General features: G+C 35.1%; 1 long non-coding RNA gene across 1 annotated transcript; it reads right to left on the reverse strand.

Annotated features, from left to right (window-relative positions):
- Positions 1 to 406: 406 nt before the first annotated feature.
- Positions 407 to 24,850, reverse strand: LOC102125275 (uncharacterized). The gene is made up of 2 exons (XR_279255.3): positions 24,813 to 24,850; positions 407 to 3,208 (listed from the first exon to the last, which is right to left on the reverse strand). It is a non-coding gene; the product is annotated as an uncharacterized lncRNA (long non-coding RNA).
- Between the last annotated feature and the right edge of the window lie 517 nt (positions 24,851 to 25,367).

The following is a 25,367-nucleotide window of genomic DNA, read 5'->3' on the forward strand; positions in this document are numbered from 1 at the left end:
ATGAGAAGAACTACAATTCACCCTTGAACAACTCGACCCCCATGTAGTCGAAAATCCTTGTATAACTTTTGACTCCCAAGAAACTTAACTGCTATTAGCTTCTTTAGAAGTCTTATCAAAAACATAAACAATTGACACGTTTTGTATGTTACATGTATTATGTTCTGCATTATTAACATAAATTAAGCTAAAGAAAAGAAAATATTAGGAAAATCCTAAGGAAGAGCAAATACGTTTACAATTTATTAAGCAGAAGTGGTTCATCATAAAAACCTTCATCTTTATGAGCTTCACCTTGAGTAGGCTGAGGAGGAGGAGGAAGGGAGGGGTTGTTCTTGCTGTTTTGGGGTGGCAGAGGTGGAACAGTTGGAGGAGGTAGAAGGAGAAGCTGGAGAGAGGCTGATGTACTCGGTGTAACTTTTATTGAAAATTATCCACAGACAATTGGACATGCACAATTCAAACTTGTGTTGTTACAACGGTCAACTGTGCTACAAAAATAAAAAGTGGGGTATAGTTACTAAGCCAATATTAGAAATAAAAAAAAATACTTAAAACTACAATATCAATTCAAAACAAGGCAGGAAAAGTGAAAAAATCCTAAGTAAACACTAATATACAACATGTTAATAGATCGAAAAATTCAGTATTATTAAGATAATTTTCTTTCATTGAGCTGCAGAATAAGCAAAATCCCAATTAAAATCTCAGCAGGACTTTTGTAGAATTTGGCAAACTGATTGTAGAATTTCCATGTAATATAAACAATTTTAAATAGCAACAGTGATTTTAAAAATTAAGAGCAATGTTGAAGAACTTACACTACTAGATTTCAAGACTTATCATACACTGCAATAATAGATGGAGTGGGGTATTGGCATAAGGACACATATTTAGATTAAAAGAATAACATAATTTGGATATGTTTACAAGTATATATAGTCTGTTGATTTTTTTTAAAATCAGATTTGCCAATGTAATTTAATGGGAAAAGAATGGTGCTGGAACAACAGAATATCAATGTACAATCACTGACAGCGATTCTAACAGTAAAAGTCAGGCTTTTGGTGGTTGAGGGCATGATGGGACATCTACAAAATAAAGGACAACTATTTCTTACTGCACTGCAGTAAGATGGAAGCACAACGTTAGGTAGTCCTTTTTGGATAGAGGAGGCAGCATAGCTCACATCTGAGGATGCTGTACCAGACCATGTATTAGGTAATACAAATGTTTGCATTCATTAGTGTACACTAACTGTGGTAGAAGTGCTGAAGCACTAAAAATCTTAGTTGACAGAATGATTTGTCCAGCTGATAGCAACCCATGTTTGTCAGGGTTCTCTAGAGGGACAGAACTAATAGGATAAACGTCTAGGTGAAGGGGAATTTATTAGGAGAATTGACTCACAGGATCACAAGGTGAAGTCCCACCATTGGTTGTCTTCAAGCTGAGGAGTCAGGAAGCCAGTCTGAGTCTCAAAACCTCAAAAGTAGGGAAGCTGATAGTGCAGCCTTCAGTCTGTGGCAGAAGGTCCAAGAGCCCCTGGCAAATCACTGGTGTGAGTCCAAGGGTCCAAATGCTGAAGAACTTGCAGTCTGATGCTCAAGGGCAGGAAGCATCCAGCATGGAAGAAAGATGGAGGCCAAAAGACTTAGCCAGTCTGCACTTTCCACTTTTTTCTGTCTGTTTTTATTCTGGCCATGCTGGCAGCTGATTAGATTGTGCCCACCCGGATTGAGGGTGGATCTGGCTTTCTCAGTCCACTAACTGAAATGTTAATCTTCTTTGGCAATACCCTCACAGACACACTGAGGAACGATGCTTTGCATCCTTCAATCCAATCAAGTTGACATTCAATATTAACCATCACACAACCCAAGTGTGAGTACGAGGGGCATGTAGACATGATAACCGAGGTGATGTAAGGAAGAGTATGCATAAATTCAGTAGAATGGGTTCCCTATCTCCAAAACAAATTTATCTACTGTTATTGCATGATGTCCATACATACAAGACAATCACTGAATCCCCCTAATAGCACCATTCTGCATGGAGACCAATTAGCTGCTGGGTGGCGCGTAGTGGAACAATGGCATGTTAAGTTAAAGATTTCAATGGGATGCCTAGCTCAGACATGAGACCATACAAAGATGGGCTATCATTTTTTAGGGTGTGTATTCTAAGTCAACAACCATAATATGATTTTTTTTTCCCAGTAGATAAAATACATGAGTCTAAAATCAGGGGCTTAAAATATAAATAACTTACTTAACACCACCCCATTTCTCATTTACAGAGTTTGAGCTTTCCAGACCCGCAAGTTTGGACTGCATGATGCAGAAGTTCTGGTCGACAAAGGTAGAATACATTGACTCTGGGACACTGCAAAAATTTCAATGAACTTAAGTTATACCTTCTTCCAGTGTACTTCAGGGGACTTTTCCCAAATGACTTGAAGAGAAGTCACTATCCTGATAGGATGATTGATCTGAACTTCAGAGAAAGGTAGACAGAATGTAAAGCAGGAGGAATATTTTTAACAGTAACTAATCCTAATCCACTTTGGTGTCTTTTGATATTGTCTTGTACAACTTTGAGAATCAATGTAATAACACAGCAGCCAGGATCCGAGAAGGCACAGCGACTGTGACTATAGGACTGTCACAGATGAAGGTCTGAGTCTTCCGAAGTTAGGCCACCTGACCAGCAGAGGTGCTATTTAAGGGTAAAGAGGGTGAAAATGCATAACTAAGAAGTATCTTAGCTCAGGCCTCTGTAAACAATACAGTGGGTGGCTTAGAAACATAAATTTATTTCTCGCAGTTCTGGAGGATGGAAAGATCAAGGTGGAGGTGCTGGCAGTTAGTTCCTGGCGAGGGCCCTCTTCCTGGTTATCAGATAGCTGACTTCTTGCCGTGTCCTCCCATAGTGGGGAGAGAGTGAGAGCTTTGGTCTTTCACTTCTTATAAGGACAGGAATTCCACCATGGGGCCCCCCACCTCTATGATCTTACCTAAACTTAGCTATGCCCCAAAGGCTCTTCCTCTCAATGCCATCACATGGGAAGTTAGGGGTTCAACATATGAATTTTGAGGGATACAACATTCAGTTTACAACAAGGATGGTAATGTTGTATCTCAGTTACAGCTCCAAGATCTACTGCAGAGTTGGAAGCTGTGTGGTTTCTTCATTTAAAAAGTCTCCACTAGAGAAACAAAAAAATACACACATACCGGAATCATGGAGAAGCTGCTCCCAACGTATGTGTACACATGGATTTGAGCAGCATGGATTCACTGAAGTGGACACTGTGCTTCACTACCCATTTCCTAAGCTGCTTATTATATAAACTGTTAAGAGTGCTGCTGCCTAATAGAACTGCCTTCCTGGAAGTCCTTCATCTTTTTATCTTTTCCTGAAGCATCTCACATCCAATACTGGTGGATGCATGAGTAAAAAGTTCTGGTCCGGTTGCAATAAATCAGAGAAATGCTAAAAGTTATCCCAGTTCCAGAACTCTAAAATAAGCTATTGTTGTGAATGAATCAAAATTCAACTTTTTTTTTTTTTTTTTTTTTTTTGAGGTGGAGTCTCATCTCGTAGCCCAGGCTGGAGTGCAGTGGCATGATCTCAGCTCACTGTAACCTTCACCTCCCGTGTTCAAGTGATTCTCGGGCCTGAGCCTCCTGAGTAGTTGGGACTACAGATGTGTGCCACCACGCCCAGCTAATTTTTGTATTTTTAGTAGAAACAGGGTTTCGCAATGTTGGCGAGGGTGGTCTTGATCAAAGTCCAACTTCTTTGTCTTTAAATTCTGCTTCCTTTCCTTTCCTTCCTGGTGTTAATTCTAAGAACACTACCCAATCAACCTACTCTGCTATGTTTTACCTAAAGTCTGCTTCCCAGGGAGCATAACTTGCAACATTAAAAACTTGAGAACAAACATATAAAAGTGAAAAATCAACAAAGCAACAAATTCTTTGAAATGATGAATCAAAGTAATAAACTCCTAGGAAGACTAATCAATAAACACAGAAAGCACACATTTAAAATATGCAGAATAAAAGAGGATATCACTATAGACTGTAAAGATGTTAAAATATAATGAGGATATTATAAACAATATTATCCCAATAAAATTTGCAACTTATAAGAACATATTTCTTGAAGAAATTTACCAAATTTACCAAAACAGACATTAGAATAAATAGAATCATGAAGAACTTTGCTAAAAAATTTGAAAAGAGAAAAATAATTACAAATACATAGATAAATATAACTTACCAAAATTTATAAAGAATGGCTTTACGTAATCATAAAAGAATTTAAAGAAAACACCAGGCTTGATGCTTTTATGGTGAAGTCTGCTAAAATTGAAAAAAAAATTTTAATTCTATAGACAACTTCAGAGGATGAAAAATAAATATAGGTCAGAAACTCAGATCTACATACAGAAAGGAAAAGCATTTTTAAAAAGTGAAGGCTGAAATAAAGACTTATTTTTCTTATTCTTAAGTGAGCTAAGAAATAGTGATTAGTTCAAAATATTAATAACAATAACATACTTTATTATGTATGTGTATATGTATGTATGTGCACATATATATATAAGTGAAATGAATGACAGTGATGATAAAGGAGATGAGAGAGAGGAATTGGGATATTTAAAAATTATTACTATAAGGTACTTGCACTAACCATAAAGTGGTATAGTGTTATTTCAAAGTGGACTTGTTTAATATATATTTCAAATTCTAGGACAACCTCCAAAAAGCACTAATAAAAGAAGTATAACTAATGCTAAGAAAGGAGAGAAATGGAATTATATAAAATGTTCAGTTAAAACCACAGAAGTCAGTAAAAAAGTGGAAGACATCAGACTAAAAATAAAGGGAAAGAAAAAGACATGCCATGATCTCACTAATAAAAAAGCAAGAATAGCTATATTAATTTTAGACAGAGCAGACTTCAGAGCAAATAGAGGTATCAGAGGTAAATTAGTACAGTCATTATGGAAAACAGTATGACTACTTTGTTTAAAAAAAAGAACCTAAAAATGTAACTAGCATATGATTCAGCAATCCCACTTATGAATATATATCCAAAAGAAATGAAGTCAGTATGTCAAAGGGTTATCTGCACTTTCATGTTTATTGCAACATTATTTGCTAAGACATAGATTCAACCTAAATGTCCACCAATGGATGAATGGATAAAGAAAGCCTGGTACCTATACACAATGGAATACTATTCTGTCTTATAAAAAGAAAAAATATATGAAACAACATAGATGAGACTGAAGGAAGTTATGCTAAATGAAAAAAGCCAGACACAGAAAGACAAATATGGCATGATCTCACTTATACTTGGAATCTAAAATAGCTGAAATCATGGAAGTAGAGATGAAAATGATAGATACCAGAAGTTGAGGGAGGGGGATAGAGAAAATGGGAAGTTTGTAGGCAAAAGGTACAATGTTTCAGATAGGAAGAGTAAGTGTTGATATTTATTGCATGGCAGTGTGACTACGGTCAATAATGTATTTTATATTTCAAAATAACTAAGAGAGTACATTTCAAATGTCTCACCATAAAAATGATGGATAAAGTAGGTGATGCATATATTAATTAGCTTGATTTAATTATTTCACATTGTACACACATATCAAAATATCACACTGCACCCTATAAATGTACAATTATAATTTGTCAGTTAAAAATAATATTAACTTAAAAGGAGGAGCATTGCATAATGGTAAAGGGGTTCATTCTTCCAGAAGTCATAACAACCTGTAATGTATATGTGCCTAAAAACAAAGTATCAAAGTATGGAAGGCAAAAACTGATGAAACTGCTAGGTGCAATTGATGAATCCACTGTTTTAGTTAAAGATTTCATCCTTCAATCATAAATGGACACATCCAACAAGCAGAAAATAAATTTAAGGCCATAGTTGAACTCAATAGCATCATCAATCAACTGGATATAATTGACATCTATAGACCTACTTTATCCAACAACAGCAGAATATATTTCTTCTCAAGCTCACATGGTACCTTAACTAAGATAGAACACATGCTGGGCCATAAAACACACCTTAACAAAAATTTTAAAAAAGAATGATGCATTGTCTGCTCTCAAGCCACAATGTAATTAAACTAGAAACCAATAACAGAAAGATAACTGGAAAAATCTCAAAATAACACATTTCAAAATAACATATAAATTAAAAAAATCAAAAAAATGGGAATACATGAGAGAAAACACTGTAACATTTGTGGGATATAGTAAAATTAGTTCCTAGAATTTATAGCATTGAATACATATTTCAGAAAAGTGCAGTGGCTCACACATGTAATGCCAGCACTTTGGGAGGCCAAGGTGTGCGGATCTCTTGAGGTCAGGAGTTCCAGACCAGCCTGGCCAATATGGTAAAACCTTGCCTCGCCTAAAAATACAAAAACTAGCTGGGCGTGGTGGCATGTGCCTATAATCCCAGCTACCCAGGAGGCTGAGGCAGGAGAATCGCTTGAACCCAGGAGGCAGAGATTGCAGTGAGTTGAGATCACGCCACTGCACTCCAGCCTGGGCGACAGAGCAAGACTCCATAAAAAAAAAAAAAAAAAAAAAAAAAAAAGAAGAAGAAGAAGAAGAAGAAGAAAGATCTAAAATCAATAATTTAAGCTTCTACCACTGGAAATTAGTAAAAGAAGATAGGATTTAATTCAAAATAAGCAGAAGAAAAGAAATAATGAAAACTAAAGCAAAAATCAATGAATTTGAAAGTAAGATATCAATAAATAAAATCAATGTAACCAGAAGCTGATTTTTGCAAGGTAAATAAAATAGATAAAATAGATAAACCTCTACCAGGTCAACTAAAAGAAAAGGACAAAGGACACAAATTTTTCATATCAGAGATGGAAGAGGGAATATCACTACAACTCCATTGACAACAAAAAGATAGTAAAGGCATACTATGAACAACTGCATGCCCATAAATTTGACAACCTAGATTAAATGCATCAATTTCTTGAGTAACAAAATCGGCCAAAACTCACACAAAAAGGAATACAAAATCCAAAGAGCCCTACATCTATGAAAGAAATGGAGTCAATAATTAACAACCTTCCACAACAGGTAACATCAGGCCCAAAGAAGTTCACTGGTGAATTTTAACAAAGATTGAAGGAAGAAATTATACCAATTCTCTACCATTTGTTTCAGAAAATAGAATTAGAAGGAGTACTTCTCAACTCATTCTATAGGAGGTCAACATCATCCTGATATCAAAACCAGACAGACTTTATAAGAAAAGAAAACTGCAGACCAATATCTCTTATGAGTATAGATGCAAAAATAAACTTCAGCAAAGTATTTGCAAATTTAATCCAACAATATATAAAAAGATTTATACATCAGAACCAAGTGGAATTTATCCCAGATATGCAATGCTAGTTCAACATCAAAAATCAATTAATGCAATCCATTGCATCAAGAGGCTAAAAAAGTCATGAAATTGTATCAATAGATACAGAAAAGGTATTTGACAAAATCCAACAGTGACACATGACAAAAACTCTCAGTAAACTGTGAATAGAAGAAATCTTCCTCAAATTGAAACGGAATAGCTATGAAAAGCCCACAGTTTAACATCATCTTTAATGATGAGGACCTGGAAGCTGTCCCACTAAAATAGAAAGAAGGCAAGAATATTTCATGTCACTACTGCTTTTCACCATTGTCCTGAAAGTCCTAGTTAATGACATAAAACAGAAAAGGAAATAAAAGGTGTACTGATTGGAAGGGAAAAAAATAAAACTTTGTTCACATATGACATAATCATTTATGTAGAAAAGCCTAAAGAATTTACCCAAAAACCCTCCTAGAGCTAAGAAGCAATTATAGCAAGGTTGAGGGACAAAAGGTTAATATGCAAAAGTCAATCACTTTCCTATATACCAGCAATAAAATTTGAATTTGAAATTAAAAACACAATGTCATTTATATTAGAACCTACAAAAGCAAAAACTTAGGTGTAAATCCAACAAAATATGTACAAGACTTGTACAAGCAATACTACAAAACTATGATGAAAGGAATCCAAGAAATAGAGTGATAATCCACATCCATGGACAGGAAAACTCAATATTGCCAAGATGTCAGTTCTTCCAAACTTGATCTGTACATTCAATGCAATCCTCATCAAAATCTCACTAGTCATTTTGTAGATATTGACAAACTGATTCTAAAATTTATGTGAAAAAGAAAAAGAACCAGAATAGCCAAGACAATATTAAAGACTAGAACAAAATTGGAGGATTGGTAGTATTGACATCAAGACACTGTAAATCTACAGTAATCGAGGTAGCCTAATATTTGCAAAAGAATAGATAAACAGATCAGTGGAACAGAAGAGAGTACCCAGAAATAAAGCTACATGAATGTACTCGACTAATCTTAAACAAAGGATCAAAATCATACTGTGGAGAAGATAGTCCTTTCAACAAATGGTGCTGGAATAACTGGATATGTACATGCAAAATGTTAAATCTAGATGCTAGTCTTACACTCATCACAAGAATTGATTCAAAAAGGTGGAAAAACCTAAGTGTAAATGCAAATCTATAAAACTAAAAGGAAACATAGGAGACATTGTAGATGACCCTGGATTCGCCGATAACTTTTTATATATGATAGCAAGGGCACAATTCATGAAAGAAAGAATTGGCAAGCTGAACTTTATGAAAATTAAAAATGTCTACTCTGTAAAAGATATCGTTAAAAGAATGAAACGACAAATCACAGACTGAAAATATTCGCAAAAGACGTATCTCATGAAGGACTGTTATTCAATATATACAAAGAACTCTTAAAATATAATGATAAGAAAACAATTTTAAAAATGGGCAAAAGACCTGACACCTTAGCAAATATGATACACAAATAGCAATAACCATGTAAAAATATGCTCCACATCCTATATCATGAGGGAAATGCAAATTAAAATAAAGAAATTCCACTAAACACCTATTACAGTAATCAAAATCCAGACCATTGACAACACCAAATGCTGATGAAGATGTGGAGCAACAGGTACCTTCATTAATTTTAGGGGGAATGCAAAATGGTATAGCCACTTTGAATGACAGTTTAGCTGTTTCTTACAAAACTAAACATTCTCTTATCCTACAATTCAGCAGTTATGCTCCTTAGTATTTACCCAAAGGAGCTATAAACATGTCCAAGCAACATTCTGCATATGGATGTTTAAAGCAGCTTCATTTATAATTGCCAAAACACGGAAGCAACCAAGTTGTGTTTCAGTAGTTCGATGAGTAAGTAAACTGTTGTATATCCAGACAATATAATGTTATTTATTGCTAAAAAGAAATAAGCTATCAATCCACAAAAAGACATGGAAGAAACGTTAATGCATACTACTCAATAAAAAGCCAGTTTGAAAAGGGTACATACTGTATCATTTCAACTATATGACACTCTGGAAATGGCAAAAGTATTGAGACAGTCAAACAGTACAGTGCTTTCTAGGGGGTGAGGGGAGGGATGGACAAATAGGTGAAATACAGAGCAAATTCAGGACAATGAAAAATCATCTATCTGATATTATAAAGATGGATACATGTCATTATAAATTGGTACAAACCTATGGAATGTACAACACTAACAGTGAACAATAATGTAAATTTTGGACTCTGGGTGATGATGATGTGTCTGTGAAGGTTCATCAATCATAAGAAATGTACCACTCTGGTGGGGGATGTTGATAATGAGAAATGCTATGCGTGTGTGGAGACAGGAGGTACATTGGTGCTGTGACCCTTCCTGTCACTTTTGCTGTGAATATAAAACTGTTCTAAAAAAATACTGTAAAAAAAATCCATGGTGAAGAAATTTATAAATAAAGACAGGCTATTGTTGCTTGTTTGTTTTGTAACCCTGTGTTTTGTGCAAGAGAAAAAGTTGTTCCCAATGAGCCCTAGGTTCTAGTCAGGGCCACAAAACTGTCACATCCTCCAATAAGGGTTGATGATAGCGTTGAAACAAATGAGGCAATGCAGGCCTTTATGTATACTCATGGTTTTTGATTTTTATCACCTTTTATTACCTTTTTCCATTTGGTTCAACAAATGAAATTTACTGACATTTTACATAAATGTATATCGCGGAGCCCATTTCTTCTTTTGCATCAGGCTCAGACATGACTTTTCATGGCACTGAGGAAGAGATTTATTCTTCCTGACTCTGGGGTTTCCTAGTCCTTTCTATCTCCATGATAATGGCCTAAATGAACTGAACTTCCCTAGCACTGTCTCTGCACAATAATCTCATGGGTCTTTTTTCCCTAATCTGACTATTAAAGGCCTTCTGAGTAAAGAAAGAAGATCCTAGGGAATTCTGAGGTAGGCAAAGGTGTTTCTGTTGTACTTCAATTTCCAACTTTACATCATTTTACTTTCAAAGTATGCCCCCATTTTCACTCATCAACATTCATAGTATTTTACCTTTTTATCATCTCAAAACATTTGAGAAATTTGTGGAATAAATTAACTCATTCTGAGGTTAAAAAAAAAAAATTAAAATCAGCTGAGTGGGCTCCACACACTGCACAGAAATAGCATCTGTTTTACCAAAATTAAAATTTCGTTAGCTAAAATAAAACACTAGCTGCTAAATGTCAAGTATTAACTCATGGGTGAACTAGTGAAATCTTTCAATAGCCCTTTAAAATTTTTAACAATTACGTCTTAAACTATGCATAAAAACCAGTTTTAATATACAACACAACAAAAACACAGAACAACTTTTTCGAAAAGGTCAAAAGTTTTATTTACAAAACAATGTCTCTGGATGTGGACATTAAAAAGACTACTTCCAAGAAAATTAAATTTTTGAAGTCTTAATTAAATCCAAAATAGGCAATGTGTGCCAACACTACAAAAGACATCAAAAGTCTCTTCATCTGCCGAATGTTGCCCAATTTGAGTACAGATTTTATTTCCCGTGTGAATGCCATGTCCTATTCCCTGAAACCTGAATGACTAACATTGAAAAATATAAGACACGTAAAGTGATAGGTATTATGTGCAAACTTTATTAATAGCACGACAAGTAATCTTTAGTGAACAAAATGGACGGTTTCCATGACTGAATCCCAAGAATTAGAATTAGAATGACTGAATGACTAAATTTATAATTTAGATAATATTGGTTTTTTACTTGGTGACTTATTTAGGTAGTCACAATAATTGGTATTTTCTAAGCAGTTAACATGTGCCAGGCATGATAATAGGCTGCTAACATAGTTTATTTGTTTACTTTTCACAAGAGTCCTAGTTAATCTCCTTTTGCATATTTTTCATATGAGAAAGCTAAGTTATATTCTAAGATTAAGGAACTTGCCCAAGTTTACACAGGGATGTAATTCAGGACGTGCTATCCAAAATACAGCACCTTGACACAATAAGTATTTTAAGCTGAAGGAATTGATGAAACCACAGACACAGGAAGCTGTCTCTGAAGCAGGATATAGAAACAGTTAATAGAAGGAATTCACCTTGACCTTGTCTCCTGAAGCAGACCATAAAACCCAGCTGAGCTTCCCCTGAAAATAGGTCAGAAGACTCTCATTTCAGGGGATTTTTGAAACATACTCAGAAGAAAGGAATGTCACAGAGGAACACCAAGAAAAATCTGAAGGGGAGAAAATATAATATTTTTTCTGAGTCTTCACAAGGTCTTTGCTAGGATACCTGTGTAAAAAAAAAAAAAAAAAAAAAAAAAAAAGACAAAAAAGACAAATGAACAGGAACAAAAAGGTATACACATTTTACTAACGTGTATATAGATATAGGAGTCATGCACAGAGTATGAGACTCAAAGGAAGTGCCAGATAGCTGAAGTTTTTGTACCATCCTGAGGTTACAGAAGGAATAAGGGCAAGGTAGGATATGGGAGGCAGAGAAGAGGAAAGGTATGGTGAGCAAAAGCATTCTTGTTATTGCAGATGAAATCTCACAGGTAGCAACTCTCAGAAAGAATACATGGTGTCCAGCAGTAACATTTTTCTGTCAAACCTTCTTTAAAGGTATAAGACTTTAAGTCTCTTTTTCTGTGAGTTAATCTTTCCTAGATCCGGATAAGAGGACCCTCAGAAAATGTCTGTTTGTGTTGCTGCATTTTTTTTACTAATGCAGATTTTCTCTATAATGCAAATCTCCCTACAAAAAGGCAGTTTTTTTCAGAGGTATTTCTGTGGGTTGCAACCCTTCCGAATAGCCATTTAGAAATATGCCAAAGAAGTATATTTTGTGGTGGAATATTCTGGTTTCTGTCAGAACAAACAGGTCTTGCTAAATTTTCCCCCAGTTTATAGCTATTAAATCATATTTTCCTTTTTCCCAATCATGTTCCTCCACATTGTCTACTTCTTCATCAGGCTTAGCACAAAATATACACAGTTTTCCCTGTTTCTTTAGTTCTTCACCTCTGAAGTTTCCATATTACAGAAAATGTATATTAAATACATTTGTATGGTTTTCTCTTGTAATCTGTCTTTTGTTATAGAGGTCACAGTCACGAACCTAGTGATGGGCAAGGAAAAGAAAGAGCTTTTTCTCCCCTGCGGTTTCACAGATAGCACATGCAGAAAAGCTGGTGAGACACACATATTCAGCTGGAGAAAACACTTGGCACATCACTTTTTTTTTTTTTTTTTTTTTTGAGACAGGCTCTCACTCTGTCACCCAGATTGGAGTGCGGTGGCACAATCTCATCTCTGGTAGAGACGGGGTTGCCTAGGCTGTTGCCTAGGCTGATCTTGAACTACTGAGTCCATCGGATCCACCCACCTTGGCCTCCCAAAGTTCTGAGATTTCAGGTGTGAGCTACTGTGCCCAGCCCATACCACATTCTTAACATATGCTACTACATTCTTTACTCACCAACTTATAGTTCACTACTATTTTCCCTCTCCCTTTCTCATTTTTTAATTTATTAATTTTCCATTACTTGGAAGGAAAAACTTTTATGTAACATAATAGCAATCTGTATCTCTTTAAAAACATTGACTATTTTTACATGCCATGTAAACCTCAGTAAAATGAGTACCTTAGAGAATTATATAGATGCCTCATCAATTCCAAGGGATTCAATATCCTTTCCCTGTTGCAGATCAGAACTTTATCAGGCTACTTAGGTGTGAAGTAAAACTACCTGTTCCTGTTTTCCATGAAGCAGAGCAAACAATAGGCAACAAACAAACAAAAACCCAAGCTTGTTGAAGCAACAATAGCAACGGAACAAATAATAATATGAAATTGCAATACAGAATTCTTTCAAAGTTTTTCCGTCTACTGTTCACAAAAATGTTCACCAAAACACCAGGGTCACCGACACAGGACAAACTGTGCATAATGCAATATGTTAAATAACAAGCATTGTCCATTATAATGAAATGAAACAAGCGTCAAAGGCACAATATTCATAAAACACTTGGAATCCATAACCCACTAAAATTCAGGCTACCAGCCAAATATTACAGCATCTTCAAACATCAGGTAACTTAAGGTGTATGATTTGAAACTCATAACACATAATTTCCAAAGAGCTCTGTATAGGTAAACAGTGGTGATGCAGTGAGCTATTTGTGTCGAGTATGTCTTTGCTGTTTAATTGCTCCAACTCCCTAGAGGTTAGGAGTCTATCACCTGCAGTTCTTCAGCTGCTAAGATCAGAGAATATAACACAGATGGAGTGAGCTCTGGTCTCATGGCTGCTGCTTCACAGAGATAAGGCTGCAGGTTGGAGAAGTGCTTAGCTCTGCCTTCCTCTGAAAGAGCCTGAACAGCTCTCAGTAATTCCCAGTTACTTCTCTACTGTTATGTTAAACAACACTGCCTTGCATACACAGGTGCAATTTGATGAAAGAGAGTTGTTTAAATCACTTGAAATGCCTGTAGCTTTATTATTGCAAGTCTTTGTGTTGTCTCTTGTCTTCTCTTTTTATAAAAAAACTTCTTTTTCCGGCCCACTCCCTCCCTCAGGTCTACTGCCAAACGGCAATGATTTAAGAACCTGGTTAAAATATTGGGTCACATTTCTTCACCAGTTGCCTTGAGCGTGTTTGGTGAGCTATTCTTCAGCCAATCTTGTCATTCTGCTGTCACTCACAGCATTATATTTCTAGGTATGTGAACATTGCAAAAATCAGCTACGCTCATTCAGGAACGTGTATTATGTCTGGATATGATCTCACAATTAAAATAAGCCAGTTTTCAGCAGCCAGGGTATGGTAGCTGTAATCCCTTGTGTCACTGAAATCTATACAGTTCTTAATTTTATCAAAAGACAAAGATCATTTTACTTCCAACTCCTAAATATGCAAATACAAACTCTCCACACCCTCTTCCTGTCACTGGAGAGTGGTAGAAAGACTCAGACTGTGCTACTAAATCGGGCTTCATATAATTTACCATTTTGATCAGTTATCATAATTGACATCAGCTTTTGCTTCCTGTGAAGCAGCACGTGGAATACGCTTAGTGCAGGGCCTCCTAGCCTATTTTCAGATATCAATTGATTACCGATGTATTTGCGGCCCTTTCCCTCCTGATATGCCCTTGAGCATCAAGTTCAGTGGCTGTTTTCCCCCACTCAGCCTAGATACTCTGGGATTCTTTGAAAATAAGCTGATATGACTTTCAACAGTGTCTCCACACTTTAAACATTTATCACGAACACTGGTACAAGTGTTCTTTATTATATAGAAACAATGATAAGGGATTCATTGTCATAAGATTTTTAAGCAGTGAACTGATTAAATACTCATTGCTTGGGTTAATTTTACATATTTAAAATGCTTTTTTTTTTTTTTGAAATGGAGTCTGGCTCTGTCGCCAGGCTAGGGCTCACTGCAACCTCTGCCTCCCAGGTTCAAGCGATTCTCCTGCCTCAGCCTCCCGAGTAGCTGGGACTACAGGTGTGTGTCACCATGCCCAGCTAATTTTTTTTGTACTTTCAGTACAGACGGGGTTTCACCATGTTGGCCAGAATGGTCTTGACCTCTTGACCTCGTGATCTGCCTGCCTCCGTCTCCCAAAGCGCTGGGATTATAGGTGTGAGTCAATGCGCCTGGCCAATGCATAGGTTTTTTAATAAGTGTTTCTCATACTTTTCCTTAATCTCCTTTATAGTACTAGCACCTTATTCTTTACTGTTAATATAACATTCTGATTCCCCCTGTAAGCTCAAGGTAAGCTGCTTCTTACTAAAAACCAATCATTTTTGAAACAGTTAAACATGACCAAGCAAAGACTGAGCTGCATGGTCACACTCTGTTATGTAAATGAGGTAATTTAAAACAAACTTAGTGTTTTGTTCTTTTGTATTTAAGCTTATGTTTTACCTAGATGTTTAAGCAACTCTGCCAAATGTACAGTTCACAGTGTATCATAAATACTATTACAAATTTATTAAAATTATTTTCTGACATTTATGTAGTATATATGTATATATATTTTAAACTTTAGTTTAATTAAAAGATGTTAAATAATTTGTAAACCTTAGAAGTAAATTATTTTCTGGATGAATGAATTTCTGATTTTATATAAAATTCAGTTGGAAAATAGCACTACAGTATTCTGTTAGCAGACCACATCTTCTGTTTGATACCTAAGAGACAGTCTACAACCTCAAGTCTCTATGGTTGTCTACAATTCATCTGAGCTCATCAGGCTTACTGGAGAGTCAGGTTTCCCTGTGTGATGCCATATTTCATAGACTAAGCATCTTTCCCCTTTCCCCTGGATGTTCATGGTTTCACACCTTGGAATGGTAGAGGTCACCAGGCTCCTCTAGCCCACAGTGTGTTTCCACGTTGACATCCTCCCAGTGGATACCCCAGTTAATAAACACCAGCAGCACCGATGATGGCAGCAGTTTCTTTTAGTCTCCTAGATGACCCAGAATTTCTTCTTTCCTTCAGTAACTGGTACTTCTGGGAACAATACCTCTGAGAAAACCTGTTTATCTCTTATGATCTCTTGGTAGCTGGGCAACTCATTATTACTTTCTTGACTCCATGTTAAGAATTCATGTTAGGCATGATTTTACAAGCATTCAGTGTCCTGTAGTACAGTGTCATTAAACGAGTATCTGTAAGGGGAAACATGTGAGATATTTTCTGTAAAGTTGGAAGACACAGTTCACAAGACCATCCTCACTCTGAATACCAATTATATGTTTGGGGTTTCCCAAGATCACTCTCAGATTTAACAAGTCACTAGAAAGACCCACAGAATTGACTGAAAGCTGTGATATATTCATGGTTCTGGTTTATTATAGAGAAAGAATGCAGAATAAAATCTGCCAAGGGAAGAGGTGCACAGGGCAGAGTTCAATGGAGTAGGGGTGTGGGTGTTTCAAATGTGAGGCTTCTATTATTTTCAGGATGCATTACCCTCCTGACATCAATGTGTGACAATATGCATAGAATATTGGCAACTGAGGAAACTCTTCAGGACTTTAGTTTCCAGAGATTTTACTGGAACTCCATGTTTGACTGCCCACGTGGCTGGCCTCTAGTCTATGGATATGTCACCCAAAGCTGTCATCATAATTCACATTAAAAGGAGCACGATTTCAAATTATTACATGTAATATGTATGGATCAGTGGAACTTGTGGTTTCCATTGCTCTGTGTGTGTGAGGGTGATGATAGAAACCATGAATTATTTGACTGATGACTGTATTTTAATGCATATCTTTTGAATTTAGCAGGCCAGTAGATTTTTTGTTGGTTCTCAGATCAGTGGAGGTCTCTCTAGCACCTCCAATTTGAGTTTCAGAATCCTATAAAGATAATATTCTAGGTAAGTCCATCGACTCAGGTTTTATTGGTTTACAGAAACATAATTGTATTGTCTTTATTTGGATTTGAATATAAGTAAAATGTTTTCCGTGGTAACTCATTCTTTCTAAAAAGAAATGTGGTGTCTTTCTAATTATTCAGGTCTTGTTTTACATTTTTAAGTAGAGATTTATTATTTTCTTCATAACAGTCTTGCAGATTAATGTTGTTTAACCCTTCTTTTATTTGTATTGTGGGAAAGATACTTGTATTAGTCTGTTTTCATGCTGCTAATAAAGGCAAACCTGAAACTGGGTAATTTATAAAGGAAAGAGGTTTAATTGACTCACAGTTCCACGTGGCTAAGGAAGCCTCACAATCATGGCAGAAAGCAAAGGGGAAGCAAGATATATCTTACATGGTAGCAAGCAAGAGAACGTGTGCAGGGAAGCTGCCCTTCTATAAAATCATCACATCTCATGGGACTTATTCACTATCATGAGAACAGCACAGGAAAAACCTGCCCCCATGAATCAATTAACTCCCACTGGGTCCCTTCCACAATTATGGGAGTTACAGTTCAAGATGAGATTTGGGTGGGGACACAACCAAACTGTATCAAGACTTTTACATTATTTTTTAAAAATCTGGTTATTTCTGATATTATAGAGCTATAGTATAGAGCAGGGATATGGCATAAGGTATGATATATCTTGTCTTGAATCTTACTGTGTTCTCTGATAAATTTGAATATCATGTTAGTCAATGTGCCTATATTTCTATTTATTATTAATAATAAAAGCTATCATTTTTTTTAACATTCCATTACTAAGATGACTAAATTCTTCAACTTTCTACATTTCTTAAAATAATAATATAAATAATAGTTATTCAATTGGGCATCGTTTCTTTGTTCTCTGTTAATAAGGGGTTTTCTATTGATTCATGATATTCTTCAATAGGGTAAATATTTTGTGTCCTATTCTTAGTTTGTCACATAATTGTTTTTTAAAAAGTAAAGACGCACACTGATTTCAAATTATTTTTTCATATCTTAAAATATCTTTGTAGAGTTTTCTTTTTAATCTAATAATATATATTTTTATTTCCTACTTTCTCATAACATTTCAGAGTTTTAATTTTTTTGGAAAAATTTTAGCTGCATTTTGTAGTATTTTTATACATTGTATACTCAGTTTTGTTCAATTCTAGTTTATAACATACTTTGATTTCCTGTTTATTTGAATAAATATTTGGAAATGTAAAACATTTGATCTTTATTCCATTTCTTCCTTCTCTCCTTTCTTTTTTTCTTTTCCTTTTAATTTTCCAATACCACTTTCCAAAACTGAACAATTTGTGCTAAATATTTTTATGTTTGGCTTTATTATGTTGTTGGATTTTTAACAGTGCATCCAAAACATTGTTATCCTGGCAAACAGTATGGTTTGCTTAGCTAATAGGTGTTCTCCAGTCTTGCATACCAACAAAACTCTTTGTTTTGACTCCAAAGTTCCCACTCTAAGAGGATTCATTATCATTGGTTTTGGTCATTGAAGCCAATCTTATTCTCCTTGATAAATCCTTGCTTTCATGACTGTCCTTGCTGCTAAAGCTGAGCATGTGACCTAGTTCTGTCCAATGAGTTGTAACTGGAGATATCCTGAGGAAGCAACTGGAAAAAGAATATCCTCTTAGATAATAAGGGGACAACGGATGGAGATAGCTCCTGCTTCTTCTGCCTCCGCCCTTGAATAAAATCTAACTTTGCGGTGGCTGAAGCTGTGACAATCCTTTGGTATCCCAGGGAAAAACAAGAAAATTATAATAGAAACAGTTTAAAGTCTATATATGTACCAACTTTTCTTGATGCTAGTTGCTGTCAGGTCTTTAAGTTCTGACCAAAGATATGCAACTTTTGATATTTTTCCTCTTTCTGGTTTATCCTGTTGCATACAGCTCTAGCTAAAGCAATTTTTTTTTTTTTTTTTTTTACCTTAAGGTGAATTGAAAATGGAATTCCAAATAAAAATGATGTAACAAGATAAGAAGATGTTAGATCTCCAATTCTGTGGAGCATCTTTTCAGCCATGGTTCATGTATCTGAACTTTTACACAGTAAATAATTAAATTTCCATATTTTTAGCCAATTTTTATTTTGAATTTTCTGTCCCTTAAATCTAAAACTAATCTTAACTAACACTGGTGTTGACTCAGAATCCTGATTTTTTTGAGATGAGTAAGGAAAAGTGTGACTGCTTAACTTTAGGTTCTTGTTAAGTGAAATATTCTCTTACCTCATGGTTGGTTTTTCGTTGCTTGTAGGAAAAGTGTTCACTATAAAAAATAAAGACTTCCCAGATATAGTCATAGATTTGATAACTATCCTTATTTGTTATATTAAGTTCTCTACGTGAGAAGAAAAGGAACTGCCAATAACCTACAGAATTGATACTTCTGGAGTACATTTTGAAGCATCATATTTGAAAATGAACCTATTTACCTCTGTTGCTGATTTTCATAGAGCTTTTAAAGAAAATAATCTCCCTTATAAGATAGCATTTCCATTTCCATATTTCATAGCTATGTTATAATATAGTTTTTTTAGTATGATAGCATAATTTCTATTTAATTTGATACCTGACTTAATATATGTATATCTATATTTATCTATGTGTTTAAATTCTAATATTCAAAATTTTTCCAAAAACACAATCTGCCCTTTGTGATATGATAAAGCCCAGATAAAAAGCTCTTAATTTTTGTCATTTTTAATGGCTTAAATAAAAGCTGTCATCCAAATATAAAGCATTCTTGGAGACACTACATATTATAAAGATCGTGGCTAGTGGACTGAGTTTAGTAAATTAATATGTAAAAAGTTAATTCTAAGTTAATTTCATAAAGAGTGTCCAGGGGACAATAAGTAACTTGAAGAAGACAATTGTTCAGAAAAGTAGAAAGTTGTTGCTTTTTCCAGCTGGTTGATATTTCAGGGTCATTTTATATTTTAAAATTACCAGTCTTTCTACCACTTGAATGTCTTGGAGTTGTGTATATGAACACAGTCAACTCTTCTATTGCCTTGAGCATTGCTGGAGGATATTCAAGTTATTTGCTGATCTCTAGCTATGTTTTAACCAAACTTTATTTTAGAAAGAGTCCCTAGGTGCAACTATGAGGCATTTTTATGCCTCCTTTGATTGATTCTTCCAGCCATAGCCCTCGGTGATTTGGTAATACTTTAAATCCTTGCCTAAGTTGTTTCACTATTAGATAACCAGTGTGTAGAGCTGCCAGAATATTTGTATTCCTTTCTCTGTGGCCAAGAACTGACTTAATGTTCCCTGAAAGAATTTTATTGTTTGATGGCCCTCCTCATTCTGTTTTCTACGGTCTGTGGTTTTACAGAAAACGTATTATCTTTGAAGTTAGACCTCATCTTCTTATCCTTCTAATCCTATCACTTCCAGTTGTTTTTTTTTTTGTCTTAGAGATGGAATTAAAAGGCAGTCATACCTGATTTTGAAACTAAGCCCCACTAGTGTCTAACTAATGCTAAAAACTGACCTCTTAACCACAAGTCCCATAAACTGCACATTGTAGAAAATAAAGTTGTGATGTAATAGTGCCAGTCACATGGTAATTGCTTAATAAACTTCAGTTTCTCTCTTTCCCATTTACTCATATTGCAGTTCTAATTTGTCCTTTTGTATTGAAGAACTAATGGGCTTTTTAATAATAAATATAATCTTCAGTCAACATTTATTGTATATGTATACTCAGATTTAATCAATAATTTGTTTTTATTCTTTTTGTTCTTGAGCTAACTGGTTGCTAATTTGTAACTCAGAACTTTTCTGATTAATTGGACAACTATGCATTTTTTAAACCAGAAATAAATGGTTGAAATAGAGCAATACCAATTTGTTACTACATTTGGAAGAGGATGCACATTTTTGAATTTATTGAATAAAAGTAATTTTTATGGTTAAACCATTCATTAGTACTTTAGAATATATTAATCTGGAGTTTTCAAACTTATATTCAAGGTGATTGTATGTTAAATTGCAAATAATATTTTATATTCAGGTTTTGTAAAAAATATTGTTTTGCCTCTCTTGAGCTTTAAGCATTGATTTACATAAGGTCTAAATGATCAATTTTTTAAGTGATCAATAAGTGATCAATCTTTGTATTCAACATGACTTTTATGTTCCCAAAACTATCTGAATCTCACCTGGAATTTTGTACTTACACTTCAGGATTCTTAATTCCATAGCAATATTGTTCTAGTTTTACATGCAGGAAAATTTTGCTTTTTACTTGTGGTGTAAAACCAGGATATTTTCTTAGCAGTTAACTGTGTGTGTTTGTTATTTTAGCTACTGTAAATTGGATTTATGCCTGGGATTTAGTAAGCTCAGGACAAAGAAACTGTGTGTGTGTGTGTGTGTGTGTGTGCATTTATTTATTTATTTTTTGAGACAGAGTCTCGTCGCTCTGTCACCCAGGATGGAGTGCAATGGCGAGATCTTGGCTCACTGCAACCTCTGCCTACTGGGTTCAAGCGATTCTTCTGCCTCAGCCTCCCGAGTAGCAAGATTATAGGTGCCCACCACCATGCCCAGCTAATGTTCTATAGTTTTATTAGAGACAGGGTTTCACCATGTTGGCCATGCTGGTCTTGAACTCCTGACCTCAGGTGATCCACCTGCTTTGGCCTCCCAAAGTGCTGAGATTACAGGTGTGAGCCATTGTGCCTGGCTGAAACTGTTTATTTTTCTGAGATTCCAATATGGTGGGCATCTCAATATTTTTAGGAAAAATAAAAGCTTTTATTCCTAAATAAGCTTTTAGAAATAAAAAAATTTGCAATTTTTAAAAAAAATTCAAAACTTTTTTCCTTAATCATTTTACAAAGATACTAATGGGAGAATTAGTCCATTAAAACTAATGAATGATATTTTCTTTTTCCACTTAGAATGTAGAGTTGCAAGAGGATGTCTCTTCAGCCCTAACCACGAGAACCTTAAAGTCATAGTTTCTTAAGCTCATTACCGTGGCAGCAAGCAAAGAAACCTACTAACTTATAACCCACACAGTGATTTGCTTAGAACAGAAGTAATCCACAAGTGCTTTAATCTGTGGCCAAACAGCTGGATAATGAAGAAGCCACCAAAGCTATGACCAAGAAGAAAACAGTTATACGTTCAATGAGTTGTTAAAGCCTAATAACAGACTGGTATGACAGAATCCCTAGGAGTCACAGATGAAAAATATCTGCAACTATCTGCCAACTCTTTCCCACAAGCCTTATTGAGCTCTCATGAGAAAGATCGTGGGCAGCACAGGAGAGCTGAGACAGATTCCATGGGAGGTTCAGGTGTGTGGGGGCTGCTGAAGTCTGAGGAGAAGAAGTAGGACTGAGAGAAACCTCTGGACACTTCAGGTACTCATCAAGTGGTAATGTGATGAGCCTGCTAAAATGTGAGGGCAGAGCAGTAATACTGCAAGAAAGTCCTTAGGCCACGGTGCCTTATACTTAATAGGGAAAAGCACCTCTCTGTGCCTAGAGAACAGGTGAGAATGACCTCTAAAGGTGCAAATGTACGGAGATTACTGAGGTCTGAGGACCAAGAGAGAAAAAAAAAAAAAAAAAGAGGGCATCCCTATATGCATTCTGGGACTGACAGTAAGCATGCAGCAGAAGCCATTTGTAACTGGGTGTTGGGAAAGAAAGATGAGATAAAACTATCCCAAGTGCATGAGCATGAGACGTGAGGACAGGAAAATAAATGGTTCAGACACTCAGATCCCAAGTTGATTAAAAGAAAGGTTCTAAAACTATCCTTAAATAATTTGAAACCTGTAGGGAACTAAATCTACCTGAAGCAACAACAGGGTTTAGACCTAGGTCAACTATAGACTAGGTTGACTCAGAAGGAGCATGCCCTTTTATTGGCACAAATATTTACTTCAGCATCTTTTTTTTTTCTCACAAATTGTCCAGACTGTAAGCAAAATTTATTAGACAAATGAAGAGGAAAGAAAATGAGACCCATTATCAGGAGAGAAGCAGTCAAGAGATGTGAGAATTATCAAACAAGACTTAAAAATAACTGTAATAAAAATGTTGAATGGTCTTAAGGAAAGGCCAGCTATTTTAAAGTAACTATGTGAAATACGTTAAATGACCTTGGGCAAAAAGCAGATGACAACGAGCAGGAACAGATGGGAACTGCCAGCACAGACAGATATGATAAAGAATAAGGTCAAAGGAAAATGCTAGAAATTAAAAATATGGCAACAGAAATGAATAATCCTTATGATCAGCTAGCTTATTGGAAGACTGTGCAGAGCAGAGGAAAGAATCAGTGCATCAGTGACCAACATGCAGGTAAGTAGAAACTGTTCAAATTGAAATACCAAAAGTAAAAGAGTGTATTATTCCATTCTCTCATTGCTATAAAGAACTACTTGAGACTGGGTAATTTATAAAGAAGAGAGGTTTAATTGACTTAAGGTTCCACAAACTTTACAGGAAGCATGGCTGGGGAGGCCCCAGGAAACTTACAATCATTGCAGAAGGCAAAGGAGAAGCTGGCACATCCTTCATGGATGGAGCAGAAGGAAGAGTGAGTAGTGGGAGGTGATACACACTTTTAAACAACCAGATCTCATGAGAACTCACTCACTATCATGAGAACAGCACGGGAGAAATCCACCCCCATAATCCAATCACCTCCCACCAGGCTCCTCATCCAACACTGGGGATCAGAATTCTACATGAGATTTGAGTGGGGACACAAATCCAAACCATATCAAAGAGTAAATAAAAGAGAATGGAGCTTGCATGATTTGAGGGATACTATAAAATATAAATATTGAATATAAAACTAAAACATAATATGAAACATAGTATTTGAAGCTCAAGAAGCTGAAGTAAAATTGCATGTAAAAAATGATTTGAAGATAGAATAGCAAATGTTTTTTCAAAATTGGTATTACATCAATTCACAGGTTAAGCACAATGTGTATGCTGAAACTGTACATGGACATATCATAGCGAAACTGCTGAAAAACAAAGAAAAAGAGGAAATAGTAAAAACTGGTGGAGAAAAAAAGACATTATATTCTTTAAGGTGGAATAACATATAAGAGAGTTGCTGATTTCTTACCAGAAATCATTGAAGCCAAAAACTGTTAGAATGAAATCTTTATACTGTTGGAAAAAAATTATGCATAAAAATTTCTGTATTCAAAGACAACAATCTTGTAAAAATAAAGGTATGTTTAGGTAAACAAAAGCTCAAAGAATTTGTCTGCAGCAATGCATTACAAGAAAGACTAACATAAGTTCTTCAGGCTATAAAAAGTGAATATCTATAAATCTAATACACATAAACCTAGAACATCAGAAAGAGCAAATATGTAAGTAATTAGAGCAAATATGTAAGTAATTATAAAGAACATATTTACAAAAATTTCTAAATATCTACATCTATGTTCATGACTTTATATCAATATTTATATCTATCTCTTTAAATATCTTTAAGATACTATCGACTGTTTAAAGCAATGTAACAAAGAACTGTGATATCCTGTAACGTTTGTATAATTAAATATATGATGAGAGTACAAAAATCAGGAAGGTAATAATTCAAACTATATTTTTGTGATATTCTTATTGCTTACAAAGTCATACATTATTTTAGAAGCTAGATTGTTATAAATTAAACATACATAAGAGAAACCACAAAATAAATAACACAGAGAAACATAACTAAAAATGAAAAGAAGAGATAAAATGGAATACTAAGATATCAGTTCACTCTAGAGATGAAAAACAAATACCATTGTAGTAGACTTAAACTCAAACATAGTAATTGTTACATTAAAAGTAAATGTCATTTGGTTCTTCTAGAAAGTTTACTCACACAGAGTAGAAGTTCAAGATATTTTCTCATGGTAACACCTGTGAATAACAAACGCGAGGGTCATCAGGAATAGCAGGAAAGCCTTCCTATTGCCAATGTATTAATACTGGTAAAACTAGAAAGAGGAGGAAAACAAATTGCATAAAAAGAGCTTTAGATTGTAAAGTATCTTTTTCATCACCTTTTAGTAAGGATGTATGCTAACAGCATGACTTATTGTTGATGATATTAACTTTGATTACCTGACCAAAGTAGTGTTGAACAGCTTTTTCAACTGTAAAGGCATTCTCCTGTCTTCCATACTGTAGTTTTTGAAAGCAAGTCACTATTTGCTACAACCCACACTCAAGAGTGTCTTAGTCTATTTGGACTAATATAACAAAATATCATGAATTGAGTGACTTAAAAATAACAGAAATTTATTCCTCACAGTTCTGGAGTCTTGGAACTCTTCAGTTCAAGGTATTGGCAAATTCAATGTCAATACTTACATATTTGTATCTGTATTACGCTGAACATAAGTTCATACAGCTGTCTCTAACTCTAATCCATTAC

Source organism: Macaca fascicularis, chromosome 7 (assembly GCF_037993035.2).
Source record: "Macaca fascicularis isolate 582-1 chromosome 7, T2T-MFA8v1.1".
NCBI classification, from domain to species: Eukaryota; Metazoa; Chordata; class Mammalia; order Primates; family Cercopithecidae; genus Macaca; species Macaca fascicularis.